Source organism: Scyliorhinus canicula, chromosome 16, assembly GCF_902713615.1.
Source record: "Scyliorhinus canicula chromosome 16, sScyCan1.1, whole genome shotgun sequence".
Classification (NCBI taxonomy): domain Eukaryota; kingdom Metazoa; phylum Chordata; class Chondrichthyes; order Carcharhiniformes; family Scyliorhinidae; genus Scyliorhinus; species Scyliorhinus canicula.
The window spans coordinates 137,861,432-137,883,932 of NC_052161.1; the positions used below are offsets into that span (position 1 = coordinate 137,861,432).

Here is a 22,501-nt window from a genome sequence, read left to right on the forward strand (position 1 = left end):
GCCCTTGGACTTGATCTAAACTTGATCTAAACTATCAGGGCAAGCAGCCAGAGATCTCTCCACCTCCACAAGCAGCTTGCCCGATGGAATATGAAATTGAGGCCAGCTGCTGGGGATGTGGGTTCTGGAAGCACTGTGGACTTGGAAGGAAGTGTGAAAGTTATTCATCTTTTTGATGCAGACCACTGGCTGGGCAAAATCTACATACCGAAAACCTAATCAAGGCTTCCTCTATGCAGAGAAATCCAATTTCTGGGAAGAATAATGTGTCATGTTGCTCATTAAGAAGTGACTTAATACCGTTTCAGGGGACTGTTGCAGATTGCTGAATAATGGCCCAACCCAATGGTGTATTTAAGCCTTGGGTCCCAGGGCACAGCACCCAGTCCATCACACGCACCGGCCTCCCATCCATTGGCTCTGTCTATACCTCCCGCTGCCTTAGGAAAGCGGGCAGCATAATCAAAGACACCTCCCACCCACCTTATTCACTCTCCCAACTTCTTCCATCAGGCGGGAGATACAAAAGTCTGAGAACATGTACTAACAGATTCAAAAACAGCTTCTTCCCCTCTGTTACCAGACTCCTAAACGACCCTGCTATGGACTGATCTGATCTCTTCACATATCTTCTCTAGTGTGTAGCACTGCACTCCTGTATGCTTCACCTGATGCCTGAGTCTGTGTATTTGTATTGTGTATCGATGTGTGCCCTGTGTTTTTTTTATATGTATGGAATGATCTGTCTGGTCTGTATGCAGAACAATACTTTTCACTGTACCTCGGTACATGTGACAATAAACAAATCCAATCCCCTAAAATTGGTGCTTTTTGCACCTGTAAAATGTCATGAAAATTTCATCTCCAAGGTTTTTAGTATGTTGAGGTCCTCCGATCTTAGTGATGCGGTGCATTGACTTGCTGAACAATACTTTTCTCGCTGTCTACTAAAACATTTTCTTCAAAGATATGACTGCTCCATTTGGGAAGATGTGACAGTCTTTCAGAAATTAGGCAGGGGGTCTGTGGGAGTGTGTCAATATTTGTGAGAGAGATCTGGGAACATATCAGTCTTCACAAAACGTCTCCCACACAAAAGTTTGAAAGTCACTAATCTCCCCCACTGCAGTGGCTGTTTCTAACATGGCTTCTCATAAATATTCAGAGCATAAATCTTGAGTTTATTATGGATTTGTGCCACAAGCATAGTTTTAATGAATTATGCAAGGTGTCTGAGTTGGGATGAGAAGCAATTATTTTGTTCAAAATTTCATGTGGCGGCCAATGCTCTAATTATTGCACACCCAGCTTTTTCTCAAAAGAAAAATCTTCAGTCTCAGCGCATTAATAAAATTTTAATATCACAATTAGAATGCAATAATGAAGATGACAACTTGCAGTTATTAAAACATCACTTCTTTTGCCCTTGCTAACATATTAAAACTGCTGCAACTACAGGGCGATCCAGTCTATATTCGAGCCATTGAAATACTTTTGAAGTGTAGTCGCTCCTGTAATGGAAGAAACATGGCAGCAAATTTGCACATGGCAAGATTCCGCAACCAACAATGAGATAATAACCAGATAATTTGATCTAGTGATGTTGGTTGGTGTAAATATTGGTCTGAGCACAGTGCGTATTTGTGTGTTCCTAAACACGCTATATAATATTTTGAAACATTATGAAGTCTGTGCTGAATAGCATAGACAACTCACAATATCAAACCAGTTCCATTCCACTCATGCCATTTTATTTTATTTAGTTCAGAAGGAATTGTGAATGAAGTAGCAACTCGGTTATGGTGGGCACAGCTTTGGGTGCAGGAGTATATAGGGCAAACAACGCAAGCCCCCTGAACCTAAAGAACCTACGGGCAGCACGGTAGCATTGTGGATAGCACAATCGCTTCACAGCTCCAGGGTCCCAGGTTCGATTCCGGCTTGGGTCACTGTCTGTGCGGAGTCTGCACATCCTCCCCGTGTGTGCGTGGGTTTCCTCCGGGTGCTCCGGTTTCCTCCCACAGTCCAAAGATGTGCAGGTTAGGTGGATTGGCCACGATAAATTGCCCTTAGAGTCCAAAATTGCCCTTAATGTTGGGTGGGGTTACTGGGTTATGGGGATAGGGTGGAGTTGTTGACCTTGGGTAGGGTGCTCTTTCCAAGAGCCGGTGCAGACTCGATGGGCTGAATGGCCTCCTTCTGCACTGTAAATTATATGATTCAATAATGAGACTCAAAAGAGGACTGGTAGGGTTTCTATAGTTGTTAGTCCACAAAAGTATGTTTTTTTTAAAAATAATTTTTATTGAAAAATTTTGATTTTATACAACATTGACACACCTTAGTAAAATACCAAAAATAACAATAATATTAACAATCATATACATTCGCCCCACCTCCATGAACAACACAGTATTTTAACAACAACGCAAATTAACACACTATAAAGTTACAGAATAGACACTACAATAGTGCCCCCCCCCCCGGGTTGCTGCTGCTATTGGCCAAGTTACCTATCTCTGAGCCAGGAAGTCCAGAAAAGGCTGCCATCGTTTATAGAACCCTTGTATTGATCCTCTCAGGGCAAATTTGACCTTTTCCAATTTTATAAACCCCGCCATGTCACTGATCCAGGTCTCCACGCTTGGGGGCCTTGCATCCTTCCATTGTAACAGAATCCTTCGACGGGCTACTAGGGACGCAAAGGCCAGGACACCGGCCTCTTTCGCCTCCTGCACTCCCGGCTCTACCGCAACTCCAAAGATCGCGAGTCCCCACCCTGGTTTGACCCTGGATCCAACCACCCTCGACACCGTCTCCGCCACCCCCTTCCAGAATTCTTCCAGTGCTGGGCATGCCCAGAACATATGGGCGTGGTTCGCAGGACTCCCCGAACATCTGGTGCACCTATCCTCACCCCCGAAGAACCTACTCATCCTGGTCCCGGACATGTGGGCCCGGTGCAGCACCTTAAATTGGATAAGACTAAGCCTCGCACATGAGGAGAAAGAATAAACTCTCTCCAAGACATCCACCCAAGTCCCGTCCTCTATCTGCTCCCCGAGTTCCTCCTCCCATTTAGCCTTCAGCTCCTCCACTGACGACTCCTCCACCTCCTGCATTACCTTATAGATGTCAGACACCTTCCCCTCTCCGACCCACACCCCGAAAGTACTCTGTCCATCGTCCCCTGCGAGGGCAGCAAAGGGAATCCCTCTACCTGTCGCCTAGCAAACGCCTTTACCTGCAGGTATCTGAACATGTTCCCCTGGGGAAGGCCAAATTTATCCTCCAGTTCCCCCAGGCCCGCAAACCTCCCGCCAATAAACAGGTCCCTCAATTTGCTGATGCCCGCCCTTTGCCCCCCCCTAAATCCACCATCCGTGTTCCCCGGGATGAACCGATGGTTGCCACCCAGTGGAGCCTCCATCAAGCCCCCTGTTTTCCCCCGATGCCGTCTCCACTGTCCCCAAATTCTTAGGGTCGCCGCCACCACCGGGCTCGTGGTAAACCTCTTAGAGAAGAGCGGCAACGGTGCCGTTGCCATGGCACCCAGACTCGTACCTCTACATGACGCCATCTCCATTCTTTTCCACGCCGCCCCTCCCCCCTCCATCACCCATTTACGCACCATTGACACATTGGCTGCCCAATAGTACCCCAGAAGGTTGGGCAGCGCCAGCCCGCCTCTATCCCTTCCTCGCTCCAGGAACACCCTCTTCACTCTCGGAGTCCCATGTGCCCACACAAAGCTCAAAATACTGCTAGTCACTCTCCTAAAGAAGGCCCTGGGGATAAATATGGGCAGGCACTGAAAGAGGAACTAGAACCTCGGAAGCACCGTCATTTTGACGGACTGTACCTTCCCCGCCAACGACAATGGCAGCATGTCCCACCTCTTAAACTCCTCCTCCATCTGATCTACAAGTCTGGTGAAGTTATGCTTGTGAAGAGTCCCCCAGTCCCTGGCCACCTGCACCCCCAGGTACCTAAAACTCTCCCCTGCCCGCCTAAGCGGGAGCCTACCAATTCCTTCCTCCTGGTCTCCAGGGTGCACCACAAACACCTCGCTCTTGCCTAAATTTAATTTATAACCTGAAAAGGTCCCAAACTCAGCTAGCAGCTCTATCACCCCCGGCATCCCTCCCACCGGGTCCGCCACATACAGTAACAGGTCATCGGCATACAACGACACCGTATGTTCCTCTCCACCTCGCACCAAGCCTCTCCACCTCTCTGAATCTCTCAACGCCATCGCCAGCGGCTCGATTGCCAGTGCAAACAACAAGGGGGACAGGGGGCAACCCTGCCTGGTCCCTCGGTAAAGCCAGAAGTACTCCGACCTCCTCCTATTCGTGGCCACGCACGCCATCGGGGCCTCATATAGCAGCCGTACCCATCTAATGAACACAAAAGTATGTTGATGCCTTCTTAATCTCCTATCTGAAATTTTCCTGACTATTTAGATTATAATGGTACAACTCTTGATTGTTTCCTTTTACAGTTAAGTATCTATTTAAATGCATGTTAAAGCCACCACAAATTTATGATGTAGTTACTTAGCATACAGCTGTCAATACAAAATACCATATGGCTCTGTTTCCTGCACAGATTTTATTAGTCATCTCATTTTGCACTTCCATCAGAAAAAGTGGCAAATGCATTTAAAGAACGGTAAGGTTTAAACGATTAGTCAGTTAGATTAAAATGAACACCCCTAGATGGAGGGACAAGCACATCGTGTGCACTGCAAAAAAGAGTCATACGCTAAAGTGGATAGAATTTGTTGTTAGCAGGGAGATGAAATATGACCTCTATCCCCACCAGCGTGTTGGATGAAGTATTGATATACATATGGGCAAGGAGACTGTAAGCCTCAAGGAAAATCAATAACTGACTCATGTAAATGTTGGCACCGCTCGCCCATTGAAAAATGTGTCATGTACACGAGAAGCTATGAATTCTTTGACAGCGGAAAGAGGGAAAGTCATATTTACACTTCATACATTGGAAAATAACTTTGTCATCCGAATTCTGTGGAAGTGAAACCTTTATACTATTTCCATTTGGATTGTGAAAAATACCCTGGACTATGGTTGTTTCTAAGTGGGTTAGCTTGTAGGCTCTTTGAGATGCCATTGGATTGCTCATCGAAAGATACATTTATCGAGAGGAAGGGTCGTCGACGGTTGAGAATTTGTCATCGTTGACCTAATATTCCATCATACAAGGAATAGGGCCTATTCTTTTAACTTGTAAAAGAGGCGTTACAAGAATGGGTGCCATAGTGGTATTGTAATTGGACTAGTAATCCAGAGACCCAGGGTAGTACTCTGGGGTCCCTGGTTCGAATCCCAACATGGCTGATGGTGAAATTTGAATTCAATAAAAATCTGGAATTAAGTCTAACAGTGACCATGAAACCATTGTCGATTGTCATAAACACCCATCTGGTTCACTAATGTCCTTCTGCAAGGACATTTGCTGTCCTTACCCAGTCTGGCCTACATGTGACTCCAGACCCCCACAGCAATGCAGTCGATTCTTAACTGCCCCCCACTGAAATGGCCCAGCAATCCACTCAGTTCAAGGGCAATTAGGGATGGCAACAAATGCTGGCCGAGCTAGCAACGCTTACATCCAGAGAACAAATTTTAAAAAGTAGGGAGGAGTTTATTGTACACTTAGGTCTATGCTAGATCTAAGATGGGAGTTCTCAATACTGACAACTGCTGTCCAAAGTTGGATTGTTCTATTCTCAGTAATTATATGCTTCACCTCAATGAGCGGCAAAAGACTGAGACAAATGCCTTAAAACAGGGGTGGGCAAACTACGGCCCGCGGGCCGCATGCGGCCCGCCAAAGGTCTTTATGCGGCCCACCAAGTCATTTAAAAAAAAAAAAAAATTTTTTTTAATTTTTAAAAAAATGTTTTTAATTATTTTTTTTTAAGGTTAATGGGGGGGAGTGGGGGGGGGGCTGTTGGGTTACTTACTGGTATAGGGTGTATACGTTGACTTGAGTAGGGTGATCATTGCTCGGCACAACGTCGAGGGCCGAAGGGCCTGTTCTGTGCTGTACTGTTCTATGTTCTATATGAGGCGCCCAGAATCATAACCGGGTGAAGTAATTATTTTACTTAATATACTATGCGGCCCTTTAAAATTGTGAATTTCTGAATGTGGCCCTTGCACGGAAAAGTTTTCCCACCCCTGCCTTAAAACATGGCAATAGGGTACTTTGCCATTGAAACTTAATGTCTCACTGGGCAGGATTCATGATATCTCCTATGGAAGTTGGCTGAAGATGGAATTGTGCTGGGGTATTACCGCCCAATGTTTGATCACTTTCTGGCTTTCAGTTTGAAGGTCCACGTGTTCTTGGGGGCCTCTTGGATGACCTAACCATGGAAGTGTATCCCAGCAAGAAGTTGATATATTCAGGAGATAGAATTGGTGAGTAAAGGATTTGATAGTGGCAGGGAAACTCCCTTCTCCTTGGACTAATTTGAGTTCATCATCTTCGAAGAAATCTCCGGTTCCTCTTAGAATAGTCATGATGTGGAGATGCCGGTGTTGGACTGGGGTGAGCACTCGGGTGATTCACCTGAGGAAGGAGCAGTGCTCCGAAAGCTAGTGATAGAGATAGAGAAATACAGCACAGAACGGGCCCTTCGGCCCACGATGTTGCGCCGAACTTTTGTCCTAGGTTAATCATAGAATTTTGGACAATTTATCCTGGCCAATCCACCCAACCTGCACATCTTTGGACTGTGGGAGGAAACCGGAGTACCCGGAGGAAACCCACGCACATACGTGGAGGATGTGCAGACTCCGCACAGACAGTGACCCAAGTCGAAATCGAACTTGGGACCCTGGAGCTGTGAAGCAATTGTGCTATCCACAATGCTACCGTGCTGCCCTTAAGAAGTTAACCTACACTCCATTATTCTACCCTAATCCATGTACCTATCCAATAGCCGCTTGAAGGTCCCTAACGTTTCCGACTCAACTACTTCCACAGGCAGTGCATTCCATGCCCCCACTACTCTCTGGGTAAAGAACCTACCTCTGACATCCCCTCTATATCTTCCACCATTTATCTTAAATTTATGTCCCCTTGTAATGGTGTGTTCCACCCGGGGAAAAAGACTCTGACTGTCTACTCTATCTAGTCCCCTAATCATCACTCTATCAAGTCGCCCCTCATCCTTCTCCGTTCTAATGAGAAAAGGCCTAGCACCCTCAACCGTTCCTCGTATGACCGACTCTCCATTCCAGGCAACATCCTGGTAAATCTCCTTTGCACCTTTTCCAAAGCTTCCACATCCTTCCTAAAATGAGGTGACCAGAACTCCAAATGTGGCCTGACCAAGGTTTTGTACAGCTGCATCATCACCTCACGGCTCTTAAATTCAATCCCTCTGCTAATGAATGCTAGCACACCATAGGCCTTCTTCACAGCTCTATCCACTTGAGTGGCAACTTTCAAAGATCTATGAACATATACCCCAAGATCTCTCTGCTCCTCCACATTGCCAAGAACCCTACCGTTAACCCTGTATTCCGCATTCATATTTGTCCTTCCAAAATGGACAACCTCACACTTGTCAGGGTTAAACTCCATCTGCCACTTCTCAGCCCAGCTCTGCATTCTATCTATGTCTCTTTGAAGCCGACAACAGCCCTCCTCACTATCCACAACTCCACCAATCTTCGTATCATCTGCAAATTTACTGAAATAAACCTGTTGGACTTTAACCTGGTGTTGTAAGACTTCTTGGAACAGTGGCATGGGATATTTTATGTCTTCCAATGAGGCAGGCAGGTCTGGGTGTAACAACCCATCTGAAAAACCCTGCCAGCAGTACAGCACTCCCTGATTTGCACAGAAGGTGAGCCACGTTGTGAGGAGGAGTTTAAAGCCATGTTCTTCTGACTCAGATGAAAGCTGCCACTGAACCGATCTGAGACTTGGAGTAGAAGGGAACGGTTTGCAGACGTCCCAATAACCATCCTGCTGCATGGGGGAGCTGCCAAGCTTGGGTGTTGGCCTGCAGAGGAACGAAAATTGAATCGGGAATTTCCTCCACATGGCCTGTAAAAAGCAGGAATGTTTTCTGCTCTTGTAGCTGCAGAAGGTCTATTTCCCGAAGAAACCTGTGAAACAAGAAAAGATATAGTGGGAGATCTTTCGGTTCCAGCCCAGATGGGACAGTGCATCAGGGATGGTCAGATGGCTTGAACCATTTTAAGCTTCAAACCAGGGTCCTTGTGTGTGCAAAACAAACCTGATAACCACTTCTACAGGAGCTACTCACTTAAACCATTTTCATGCTTGAGCTCCATGAAATGTTACCACCAGTCTTTAGTTGGCAAATGGATAAATTAGACCATAAGACATAGGAGTGGAAGTAAGGCCATTTGGCCCATCGAGTCCACTCCACCATTCAATCATGGTTGATTTCAACTCCATTTACCCGCTCTCTCCCCATAGCCCTTAATTCCTCGAGAAATCAAGAATTTATCAATTTCTGTCTTAAAGACACTCAACGTCCCGGCCTCCACCGCCCTCTGTGGCAATGAATTCCACAGACCTACCACTCTCTGGCTGAAGAAATTTCTCCTCATCTCTGTTCTAAAGTGACTCCCTTTTATTCTAAGGCTGTGCCCCCGCGTCCTAGTCTCCCCTGCTAATGGAAACAACTTCCCTACGTCCATCCTATCCAAGCCATTCATTATCTTGTACGTTTCTATTATATCTCCCCTCAACCTCCTAAACTCCAATGAATATAATCCCACGATCCTCAGACGTTCATCGTATGTTAGGCCTACCATTCCTGGGATCATCCGTGTGAATCTCCGCTGGACCCGCTCCAGTGCCAGTATGTCCTTCCTGAGGTATGGGGCCCACAATTGCTCACAGTATTCTAAATGGGGCCTAACTAGTGCTTTATAAAGCCTCAGAAGTACATCCCTGCTTTTATATTCCAAGCCTCTTGAGATAAATGACAACATTACATTTGCTTTCTTAATTACGGACTCAACCTGCAAGTTTACCTTTAGAGAATCCTGGACTAGGACTCCCAAGTCCCTTTGCACTTTAGCATTATGAATTTTGTCACCGTTTAGAAAATAGTCCATGCCTCTATTCTTTTTTCCAAAGTGCAAGACCTTGCACTTGCCCACGTTGAATTTCATCAGCCACTTCTTGGACCCCAGTCCCGTCATCTAGATCGTTAATATATAAAGAGAACAGCTGTGGCCTCAACACTGAACCCTGCGGGACACCACTTGTCACCGGTTGCCATTCCGAAAAAGAACCTTTTATCCCAACTCTCTGCCTTCTGTCTGACAGCCAATCGTCAATCCATGTTAGGTTTATTGTTAGCAGTCTCCAGTGGTTCCTTCAAAGGTTGGTGGTTAGGTCTCCCAATGCCTGGAAAATATGGAACTGACATGCACTTGTTCGTATAACCAATATCACTATTAAGATTGCAGTCCGGTTCCTACAACTAGCATAGGATTCCACTGGCATGCTTAAACAGTCTGCTGCCTATTTACACAAACCTCTAAACATTGAATTGTGTGAGCAAATGGTTCGAGGAGGCGCCGACCAGATTTTTCACTGCTCAGGAAGTTTAAAACGCTCCCAGCTTCCACCCCCAATAAACGTGAACACATTTGTACGCGACAACATTAACATTATTTTAAAAATGCTTTATTTCCCTATTCCATCCATGATCTCAGCTGTTTGTTGGATAAGGATTTATTGGCACAAATATGTCCTTCTGTTCTTTGCCTGACATTTATGTTAAGACTGGAGGAGTGAGATTGTCTGCGCTACCCGTTCCCATTGATTACTGAAGCCAGCTAATCCTATCCCAGCACCAGATTGAGGTCTATAGTGAGAGGTATGGCAAATATAAGCACACCAGGTCTGTGTCACTCTTCCCTGGTACTTTATGAAAAGTTAATACTGGTCTAACATCCACAGTTAAAAGCAGTGAGCAAAGATGCTTAATTTTGTCTCGACTGTATTTGCTTGTGTTTATCACTGAACGATTTACACACCATTGTTATTCATGTCTTTATGAGAGGAGCTTTGTGAGCACGGTTAATTTGACAGATTTTGTCATACCCTTATAAACCTCACTGATTTTCAGAGATTCATCTTATTAGATTTCCATTACAATTTTCTTTCCTCTAAAGGTTTTTTCGTCTGGCCATGCACTTCATATTTTCTCAAGTTCAAAACCATCACTTCAGAGCAGCACACCATGGAAAGTGTCTTGATCTCTAAATCACATCGACCCAACAGCATGTTCTGTGCACATTTCCTAACTCCACAGGTTGATGCATCTCCTGCCCTTGAAATAGGTAATGATTCTGTTTTGGTCCCCTAGAGTGGTGTCAATTGAGCTTGCAGCTGCTTGTCTCTCCCAGAGCACCAGACATTTCAAAATGCAACATAATACTGAAAGCTAGCCTTTGTGCATTATTTTAAACTCTTTTGCTAATGTTGTCATGCACCATCAGAGTTTTGCTTAATTGAGGTGTAATTTTCTATACCTATTTTCAGCTAGAATTAATATCCTTATAACAACGGGAATGCACTAACACATTTGTTGGATCCTGCCCCCCGCAGCACCTACATTTTCTCCCCTCCTCTCCTGACCCGCTGTCGTGTGGGTCTGCAGGAGCTCTGCCACTTTACTCAAATGGCAATCTCTTTACAAGGCTTGTTAGTAAGTGTCAGCATTCCTTTTGGAGATGGAAAGTATCGTAGCCATGTCTCATCCACTCGACGTTTGAATACAGTATATTATTTTTAAAATAAATAAATTTAAAGTACCCAATTCATTTTTCCCAATTAAGGGGCAGTTTAGTGTTGCCAATCCGCCTACCCTGCACATCTTTGGATTGTGGGGGCGAAACCCACGCAAACACGGGGAGAATGTGCAAACTCCACACAGACAGTGGCCCAGAGCCGGGATCGAACCTGGGACCTCGGTGCCGTGAAGAATGCAGTATATAATGACCACTAACAGGAGCTCTGGGTGATTTAATCCCCTGCTCACTGTCCCACCCATCATTGGCTCTGAGTTGATTGTCATGGACTCAGTTGCCAGTCAGCCAGCTCAACACCAACTGGGAATCAAAGCTGGACTGCACTGCTGTGTGTATGGTTCAGTTCTACACTGAGCGTTCATTGTCTTCACCCACCAGAATGGGAGCTGATGCTTTGGTTTTGTAGTTAGCCCCTTGGTGACACACAGCCGATGTGACCCGTGCTGAGACACAAAATCGAAAGGGAAAGAGTTAAGTGGCTATGTGAAAAGAGCTGAGGAATGTGACTAATTGGATTCACATAAACTAGCGCAGACGCTTGTTTGAAAATTCTGTAATTCCATTATGATTTGGGTGCTATGATAATTTGTTAACGCTGTAGGTTTGCTTTATTAGTGCACGGTATGCACGTTAAATCAAGCAATCTTTCAACTGAGACATTCATTCAAGATTTCACCTGCCTGTTCAGGTAGATATAAAATCCCATAGTACTACTTAAAGGAGAACAGGTGAGTTCTTCCAGTGTCCTATTTAAGACCATCATTTGACCAACATCACTGAAAAAGCTTACTTGCAAGTTTACCTCATTGCTGTTTGTGGGACCTTGCTGCATGCAGATTGGCTTCTGTTTTTGCCTCCAAAACAAGGTTGAAGCACTTGAGGCAAGGAAGGCTCTATGTAAATGCAGGCTTGTTTGTTCTGTCTGTCAGTATACACTCTTGATTGTGGCAGGGCAAGCCCCACACCCTCCTCCAACACCACCACAACGAACGAGGCATGTCAGGCAACAACCCGAGCCAAAAAGAAGGCAGAGCCGGTAAAGTTTGGAGGAAGTTTGTGGCCCGGATCCGACAAGGACGATTGGAGGTCTGCTAAGGTTTTTCACCTGGTTAAAAAAGGAATGTGGGATAGACTGAATAATTACAGGCCAGTCAGTCTAACCTTGGTAGTCGGAAAATTATTGGAATCAATTCGGAGGGACCAGATAAACTAACAATTAGAAAGGCATGGATTAATCAAAGACAGTCAGAATGGATTTGTTAAGGGAAGGTCGGTCTGGATAATTTGATTGAATATTTTGAGGAAGCAACAGGTGTATTGATATGATTAGTGCAATAAATGTTTTTTAAAATTCATTTACGGGATGTGGGCATCGCTGGTTAGGCCAGCATTGATTGCCAATTCCTCGTTGCCCTTCAGAAGGTAATGGTGAGTTGCCTTCTTGAACCGCTGCAGTCCCTGAGGTGTAGGTGCACCCATAGTGCAGTTAGGGAGCAAGTTCCAGAATTTTGACCCAGCGACAATGAAGGAACGGAGATATATTTCCAAGTCAGGGTGGTGAGTGATTTGGTGGGGAACCTCCAGGTGGTGGGGTTCCCAGGTATCTGCTGCTCTTGTCCTTCTAGATGGTAGTGGTCATGGGTTTGGAAGGTGCTGTCTGAGGAACCTTGGTGAGTTATTGCGGTGCATCTTGTAGATGGTACACACAGCTGCCACTGTGCATCGGTGGTGGAGGGTTTGAATGTTTGGAGCAAACAAGCGGCTGCTTTGTCCTGGATGGTGTGGAGCTTCTCGAGTGCTGCTGGAGCTGCAGACATCCGGGCAAGTGGAGAGTATTAGATGGTGAACACGCTGGGGGCGGGGGTGTCAGGAGGAGAGTTACTTGCAGTAGGATGCCCAGCCTTTCACCTTGCCGGGTAGCCACAGTATTAACGTGGCTAGTCCAGTTCATTTTCTTATCAATGGTACCCCCCCAGGATATTGATTGTGGGGGATTTAGGAATGGTAATGCCATTGAATGTCAAGGGGCGATGGATAGATCCTCTCTTGTAGGAGATGGTCATTGCTTGGCACTTTTGCGGTGCCAATGGAAGTTTCCATTTGTCAGCCCAAGCCTGGATATTGTCCAGGTCTTGCTGCATTTGGGCATGGACTGCTTCATTATCTGAGGCGTCGCGAATGGTGCTGAACATTGTGCAGTCATCCGCAAACATCCCCACTTCTGACTTTATGATGGAAGGGAGATCATTGATAAAGCAGCTAAAGATGGTTGGGCCTGGAAAAGACCCTGAGGAACTCCTGCAGTGATATGATCCTAAATGGCCTTCGACAAGGCTGCGCGTGGCAGACTGGTTAAAAAACGTAAAAGCTGAGGGGAATGTGGCAAGCTGAATACGAAGCTAGCTCAGTGGCAGTAAATACATTTTTGTGACTGGAAGGCTGTTATCAGTGGGGTTCCACAGGGCTCTAGGTCCCTTGCCTTTTGTGGTACATGGACGTAAATGTAGGAGGCATGATCCAAGAAGTTTGTAGACGGCACAGATATTGTCTGTGTGGTTGATAGCGAGGAGGATTGCTGCAGACTGTAGGAAGATATCAATGGACTGAACAGGAGGAATTCAACTCGGAAGTGTGAGTGATGTATTTGGGGAAGTCAAGCAAGGCAAAGGATTACACAATAAACGGGAAGGACCCTGAAAGTTGTAGAGGAAGTGAGAGTGATTGTCCGCAGATCCCTTGAAGGTAGCAGGGCAAGTTGATAAGTTGGATAAGATGTCATATGGAATCCTTTCATTTATTAGCTGAGGTATAGAATATAAGGGCAGGGAGGTTATGCTGGAACTATATAAAACATTATTTAGGCCACAACTTAAGTAATGTGTGCAGCTCTGGTTAGCTAATTACAGATAGGATGTAATTGTATTGGGGAAGTGAGATGAATGTAGGAATTTCAGATGTAATCTTTTTTAAAAGTCCTGGTTTAAAAGACAGACACGTTGGCTACAAGGGATAACTAAACCATCATAAAAGTTGGGCTAATGGAATTTTATTTATATGAAGAAGGTTCCCTGGGGAGTAGATAATTCAAGACTTTGTGTTTAGCCTTAGTAAGATGCTGTAATGGGAGGAGCCGGAGGCTGAAGCAGTTGGGTGTTGAGTTTTTGAGTTCAGTTTTGATCTGTCTGAATAGACGAGCAGTTTCTCTCAAAGCGGTTTAGTTAAAAAGATTTTTGCCTGTGAACAGAACAGCGGTTTCTGAAAAGGCTGGCAGGTTAAACAATAGTTTGTCACTGGCAAGCTGGTTCCTGAAGGATCGCTCTTATTCAAAGCGGTTTATCTGAGGCATCTCTTTACAGCAAGTACCCCTGGGTTGGCTGAGTGGATTTTGACCTGAGATGGGTTTTGCTTGAGTGGAGATAAAAGATAGCAGTGGGGATTTTATGTTTCATTGTCATTGGTAATCATTGTTTAACTGGTAATTGTCAGCTATTTTCTTTATGATAAAGTTAGTAATACTGCATTAGTAATAAAGTTTGTTTTAAAATACCATATCCCTATTTGTTCGTGGAATCAGTCTTGGAGTGAAGTGTCCTTTATTCACAGTCTTACAAATGAAATAAAATATTGGGGTTTCTGTCTGGGATCCTGGCCACTGTTGGGGTCTGGTCCGCAATCGTAAATGGAGGGTTCAGGGGAGATTGACGAGGATGTTGCCGGGACTGGAAAATTGAAGCTATGAGGAAAGATTGGTTCGGCTGGGGTTGTTCTCCTTGGGACAGAGGAGGCTGATGGGAGATTTGATTGAGATATACAAAATTGAGAGGGCCTGGATAGAGTGAATGGGAAGAGTCTATTAACTTTAGATGGAAGGCCAGTGCCGAGAGAGCATAGATGGGTAGAAGGTTTAGCGGGGGATAAGGAAAGGTTTTTTCACCCAGAGGGATGTGGGATGTTGGGAACTCGCTGCCTGAACCGGTTGTAGAAGCAGAAACCCTGAACTCATTGAAAAGGTGACTGGATTTTCACCTGAAGCGCTGTAACCTGCAGAGCTACAGATCCAAACGCTGGAAAGTGGGGTTACTCTGGGGAGGGGGTTTCAGCTGATGCAGACACGATGGACCAAATGGCTTCTTTCTGTGGTGTTGTCAGCCTTGGTTATTAAAAACTCCAAAGTCGCTAGATGAGCAAGAGCACATTGCAAAGTAGGAGTCCAAGTTTGGAATGAAACAGAAGTGGGAGAGTTGCAGAAGTAAAAATGCCATGTAAAGCCTGGGTTGTGTGTTGTTGCTTTGCTGCTCCATCGTGGTGTGCATCACAGTAAAACCTGCTCTGTCTCTGTCAGGCCTCCATATGCATTCACTCGCCAACAGGAATCACTAGACTGTAAAGAACTGCGGGAATTCTGATTGATCTGTATTTTGATGATCTGTGTGTCCCAGTCCAGCAGCACCGATATCAAATGTAGAACACCCACCATTACCCCAGCTGAGATGAGCTAATTTAGGGAGTTTGAAACTGGAGCATCCGTGATTGGGAATGGCCTATTCTGTATTACAATGAATTTATCAACTGATCCCTTAGAAGAAAAAAAGGTTAGGTGGGGTTGCGGGGATCGGGGGGAAATGTGGGCCTAAGTAGGCTGCTCCTTCCAAGGGCAGGTGCAGACTTGATGGGCCGAAAGGCCTCCTGCGCTGTAAATGTTACGATTGAGAACCAATTTTTGAATTTTATTGCCATGGCCCATTATTCAGCCTGGGTTGGAAAATTATTAAAAATGTTAGCTGAATTAAACAGTAACGCAGCCAATTTAAAACCCCTTTACATGACTGATGCCATTGGCCTTTTTACTATATAAGGCTCATTAAGAAGGTTACGTTGTATTTTCAAGACAGAGCATTTTAGCAAAATGTATTGCCTTGTGAATTGAATGTAATTTTAAAACCATTAGTTCCGTTCTTTGCATTGTGACCCTGACTGATGGAAGAGTAATTGGAAATCTCTCTCTTTTTTACCTTTGTGTTACCCCATCAAGTAATAGTGTAATCTTATTTCAGTCATTAGTGCGGTTGTTTGAACAGAGTAGGATCTATTTTAATACAGTTGCATAATGAAATCTGAGCTGGGGAGGAGAAGCGTAGATTGTCTCGATCATTTCAGACATTGTGGGACTGCTTTGGCACCGAGTAGCCCTGGCTGAGATCTCCTTGATATTGACAGCTGACCAAGGAAATCTTTAAAGTACAGTCAAACCAAAGGCGGTGACTGATACACCGGTTCAGCTGTCTAATGTTTGATGGTCTGCTTATCCTGTGCTTCTATCTTGAATTTATTTCAAACTCTGTATTTGGTACTTTGCACCACAGAAAATTAATAGCAATTTGTCATGCTTGGAGGCTTGACTAAAAGGCAGGATTTGGTTTTCCCATCTGATTTTTTACATAGCATGTATAATCAGTAATTACATTTAGCTTCTAAATACCGAAATTAAATCCAGATCTAACTTGTCTAAAATTTCACATAGTAATCCATTGCCTGGTGTTTATACAATTATAGGAGTAATCCTATGGTAAAGCCATGTAAAATAATCTTGGGTAAAAATATTCAAGGCTAAATGTGATACTGGATTTGTAATTCACCCCTGTAAGTATTTGCTGCTACGCAAATGTTGTTGTAAGATATAGCACGCACTTTGCCCCTTCTCACCGCCTCCACCACTCCTCCCCAGTCCCCCTCCCAATATAAAGTGGATGGCTCAGTGGGTGATTATATTATGCAGCACTAAGCAATATGAAATGAAATGAAAATCGCTTATTGTCACAAGTAGGCTTCAATGAAGTTACTGTGAAAAGCCCCTAGTTGCCACATTCCGGCGCCTGTTCGGAGAGGCCGATACGGGAATTGAACCGTGCAGCTGGCCTGCCCTGGTCTGTTTTAAAAGCCAGCGATTTAGCCCAGTGTGCTAAACCAATATGTCAGATTGGTCCAAGTTTGTTTGCCCTTTGTTATGGGTTTAGCACACTGAAATCAATTATTGCAGCTCACCATGATTGGACTTCATGTCCCTGGACAAGGAATGGGCAGAAATTAGCAAGGGTCTGTACTCGCTCCTTTGGTCTGAGTTGGAAGGTTTGAGTCCCACTCAGAAAATTCAGCTCAATAACCTGGGCTGACAAGTCAGTGCAGTACTGAGGGAATGTTACCCTGTTGAATGTGCCAGCTTTTGGACCAGATGCTGAACTGAGGTTGTGTCTCGGGTGGGCATAAAAGATCCCACAGAACAATTTCAAAGAAGAACAGGAGTACTTCTCCTTTGTGTCCTGAACACATTCACCCGTCGATCGCTATCACAGCAAAACCAATTATTTGGTCATTTATATTGTTATACCGTCGATGAAATCTTTTGAAAGCAGCAGTCGCTGTTGTAATGTGGGAAGCCCTGCAGCCAATTCGCACAGCGCAAACTCCCACAAAGTTACCAGAAAAAGTGTAATCTTATTTCAGTCTTTAATGCAGTTATTTGAATAGAGTAGGATCTATTTTAGTACAGTTACATCATGAAATCTGAGCTCAGGATGAGAAGAGTAGATTCTCGGATATTGTGAGATTGCTTTGGCACCAGGTTGCCCCAGCTGAGATCCCCTTTACACTGACATCTTGAACTGGTGTAAAGTGCTATATAAATGCACGTCTTTGTGGGCGCTGTGGATGACAGGTGGTCAATTTTGCAGGTGATGCCAAACATGTCGGTGCACACCGCGGTATCCAAGCAAGCAGCCCAGAAATGACAGAATGAGCTAAGCAAAGTAATAAAGTTGGCAGGAAAAAGGCCAGATGAAATTTAATGCAAGCAGCCGTGACGTATTGCACAGAGAAAGGAAAGAATGGTGACACATGGACTCCACAAATGGTTGAAAAAGGTAATGATGAAGCTCAAAAGGACCCAAGTAAACTACGAGTGACTAATTAGTGTAGAACAGCAGTCAACAAAGTCAATAGAACGCTGAACTATATAACCGAGGTGGTGGAGTAGAATCAGCAATGGTTCAACTGAAGTATTCTGGCCAGGCTCAATGTGTCCACTTGTATTCACTGAGAAACAAAAGTGGATAATCAAATACTGCGGGCAGTGTTGGGAAGAACCATGAGGATGATTCCTTGTGTCAAGAGGTATGAGTAATGAGAAAAGACTGAGAATATGGGAACTTTATGTCTTAGAGGTGACGTGCCAAGGTGCCCAGGTGGTGCTGTAAGGGGCACTGCCAGGGTGCCAAGCTGTAACTTTTTGCACAGTGGCGATCAGGCCAGGAGTGCTGTGGAAATCCTCGGCTCTGCAACATCTGTGGAGAAGAGTATCAGAGTTAACATTTCAGGTCAGAACTGATCAGCAAGGTAGCTTACTCTGATTTCAAAAATCTACTTGGTGAGATGAGACTAGTAGGAAAATGGTGGCAAACTATCCTGATAGCTGAACAACAGCAGGTAAATGGCGGTGATAAATGGAATATGTGCTCCATGCAATAAATTAGCCAGTGATGTTCTTCAAGAATGTGTCCTTGTATCTGCATTGTTTGTAAATTAACATGAAGCATATCTGTAAAAACAATAATTTTTTTTTAAATATAATTTTTATTGGAATTTTTTACAGAAAATATAAAACATAACGACAAACAATGAAATGCAACAAAATAACCCATAATAACCGTACCACCCCCAGACCGTATCGACGCATGTATCCCATCCCCCACCCCCCTAACCCCAATGAACAACAAAAGAACTTCAAAATAAATTTAAATTAAATAAACAAACATAGTCATCGTCCCCCCCCCCCCGCCCCCACCTTTTAAAAACAATAATGTTAAACTTACTAATGGCGTGCATCTGTAGAAAGGAGACTGATGATCATTAAAAGACTTGGATCACTTTATGTGGGTGGGCAGATGGTTTTTAATGGGGATAATTGGCGGGCAATGTATGTGGGGGGAAAGTAATAGTATACATATGTAATAAGAGAGAGTGGAAAGAATTTGTGTCATCTCTCACAATGCCGCAGGAAAACATCTGGTAGCATGAAGCAGTTGTCAGGAAAGCAGATTGGGTACGCGACTATCTCCGGAACACACTGGATTACAAATCTGAATAGATGGGATGGATTTGGTACAGATGAATGGTGTCAGTTCTGAAGGATTAGAAAGTGTTTGGACAAGACTAACCAGACTTTGAGGGATTACGAAGAAAAACTCGAGTGATCAAACTCATTTTAATTTAATTTAAGGAGATCGATTGTGGATGGACTCCATGCAGAACTTTAAAGTATCGAGCGGTGCAGATAAGATGGAATTTCACAAAATTGTTTATCTTGGACAGTGAACATAGAATTAGAGGACACGAGTTTAAAATTGAAAAGCTTCCAGCAAGAATAGAGATTGGGGGGAAAAAATGCCTTTTCCCACAAGATAAGAGACTCTGAAAGTAGTTGGCGTAAATTAAACTGAAGACTGTATTTGACAATTTATTTAAAAGGAAGACATGGCAATAGAGAATATTTGTTTTTTAGGAAGGGAGACAGAATTTTGTGCTCCATAATGTAAGGTTTAATGGGTTAATTTTAAAATAAAGTCCATGAAAGAATAATCACATGGACTGAATGGTTTCTCTTGCTGTTAATATTAAGCCTTGAGCATTGGAAAGGTCAAAGCAGGTCACTGCCCGAGACACCATCACTCTACCTGTCTCAGGCTGAACCGAGCATAGTCATACTGCTACTGAGTTTGCAATTCCGTATCTTCAACGCAGACCACCTACAATCATCCAGGTTCCATTCTCCACCTTCGTCTAGAGAATTCCAGCTGGGTTCTCCACTCAAACCTGCCTGCCACTGAACCTTTGTCGGTATCTTTGTTGCCTTCTGACTCGACTTTTTGAATGCTGTATTGGCTGGTCTCTCTAAACTTCAACTCGTCAAAAACTTTGCTGCCCATATCTCACATCAATTCATACTAGCACATAGCTTCACTGATCGACATTAGCTCCTGCTCCCAATGCTTCAAATTGAAATTGTCTTCCTTTTTAAAAATCCTTTAAAAGTATGTGGAGTAAGATCACAGTGCAGCCATGATCTCACTGAATGTTAGTGGGGTCAGGCTTGAGGACTGAATGACTTACCCCTGTTAGGGCAGCACAGTGGTTAGCACTGATGCTTCACAGCGCCAGGGTCCCAGGTTCGATTCCTGGCTTCGGTCACTGTCTGTGTGGAGTCTGCATGTTCTCCCTGTGTCTGCGTGGGTTTCCTCCGGGTGCTCTGTTTTCCTCCCACAAGTCCCGAAAGACGCGCTTGTTAGGTGAATTGGACATTCTGAATTCTCCCTCTGTGTACCCGACCAGGCGCCGGAATGTGGCGACTAGGGGCTTTTCACAGCAACTTCATTGCAGTGTTAATGTCAGCCTACTTGTGACAATAAAGATTATTATTATTATCTCGGGAACCTCCACCAGTCTTAAACCCCACCCCAATGGAAACTCTCATTCTGAATCTCTCCTTTTGCCTGTCCCTGACTTGCTTTGCCCTAGTGTTTGTGATGGTACTTTCCGTTATCCAGACCTCAACTCTGGCATTTCCCCCCTCTGCCTTTCTGCCTTCTTATCTCAGTAGGCTAGACAGCTAGTTTGTGATGCAGAACAAGGCCAGCAGCGCGGGTTCAATCCCTGTACTGGATGAGGTTGTTTATGAAGACCCCGCCTTCTCAACCTTGCCCCTTGCCTGAGGTGTGGTAGTCCTCGAGTTAAATCACCACCAGTCAGCTCTCCCTCCCGAAAGGGGAGAGCAGCCTGTGGTATTTGGGACTAAGGTGACTTTGCTTACCACACCCCCGTTAAGGTCAATCTTAAAATGCAGATCTGATTATATTAATGTCCCATTCTTTGGGTGAACTTTCATTTTCTACATAAATACCAGTCAGTTCTGTTCTTTTATAATGGGAGTGAGGACAATAAATTGGATTCTGTTTTGGATGAAGTTCATGAACATACCGTTGTGCAAAATAAGTTTTATTAATTGATCGATCAGAGGTCTAAAGTTAAATAATTGAAGGTTGACTTTTTTTTAGTGCAAATGTTGGGGGCGGGGAACATATATAGGAGGGCTGGTTTAGCTCAGTGGACTAGACAGCTGGTTTGCGATGCAGAACAAGGCCAGCAGCACGGGTTCAATTCCCCTACCACCTGAGAATTCTTAATTCTCCCTCTGTGTACCCAAACAGGTGCCAGAATGTGGTGACTAGGGGCTTTTCACAGTAACTTCATTGCAGTGTTAATGTAAGCCTACTTGTGACAATAAAGGTTATTTAGTTTATTATTTATTCGTTTATATGGTGGAGCATTTAGTCCATCAGGCCCGTTCCACTGCTAATCAATGAGGTTATGGCTGCTCTAATGGCCTAATTCCAATATGTCTTTACCCCATATCCTTTAAAAACTTTGGTTAACAAAAAATATCAATCTGAGATTTAAATTGAACATGAGCAGCTTTACCAGCACCGCCTGGATCTTGAGGAAGTGAGTTAGAATGGCCCGGGGGGGGGGGGGGGGGGGGGGGGGGGGGCTCTGGTTGAGTTACAGCTTTAAAGTTTCACATTATAGTAAATTTTTCTGAGTCGCCAGTATATAAATAAATTAAATATTAAATTAATTCTGTGGCTTAGTAAAGATCGACTTTAGTTTCACACTAAACATTCCTGCTGTCACTGCCTCAACAGTTACCCGTATTCAGTCTGTTCTGACTGTGCATTGAGTGTTAGCTGGAGAACAGATGCCTTGTAATTGAAAACAAAGCGTCCTTTTCTTTCACATTTCCATAAATAGGTCATGATGAAGTAAGACATCCTTTCACAATTTGGAGCCAAGACCCTTTTTGCACTAACGTGAGGAGCTGAGAACAAAAACCAGGAAGTGTGTGTGTTTTTAAAAAAAAATATAAACTCGCGTAGTTTTAGCTTGCTTTCCTCTAAGGTATGTTACAGGACGGGTAGTATTACCCGGTTTGTGTGGATGCCAGAGCCCAATGTCTTTGCACCAGCGCGTTTCTGCTTGCCCGTAGCACTATGCCAAGAAGCTTGAGACCACCTCCAGCAGGTGGGGATAACTGCAGCCAAACGCAAGGCTAAATTTAAACCTGATTTTCATGTTAGCAGGAGCTGACTGTCTCTCTTTAAAATGTAGCTCAATGTCCGGAGCTCCATTGTCCTCAACAGATAGTGACCATGGGAGCCTGTATTGTGACTCAATGTGCCAACTCTGTCACTGTAGAGTTACTTGTCTTGGGTGTATTTAGCCATTGATTGGGAGGGGGGGGGGGGGGGGGGGGGGGTGTGGCGTGAGGTGGGGACTTTTGAATGGGACGTGTTTCCCTTCCCACGTTTTATTGCTGATGTGTCTCATTTATTCTCTGCTTCAAACATGTGAAATGATTATGATGGCTTCTTCCCACTCTGCTGCCCCCGCACCCCTAAACAACACTTCAGTGATGTTTGTGTCAGGCCAGTACCTGTAGAAGAACTAACCTCTTGAGGGCCAATTGCTTTCCCTTTCCAGCATATTTTATATTTAAGATGCAGGATAGGAACATCCAAATCTTTCCTACTGCACGAAAAATCAGA

At 44.4% G+C, this 22,501-nt stretch overlaps 1 protein-coding gene across 2 annotated transcripts in view; it reads left to right on the forward strand.

Moving 5' to 3' along the window:
* The window catches only part of ctnnbip1 (catenin, beta interacting protein 1), a 112,678-nt gene that overhangs the window by 10,483 nt on the left and 79,694 nt on the right, over nucleotides 1-22,501 (forward strand). The gene's annotated exons all lie outside the window — the stretch shown is intronic.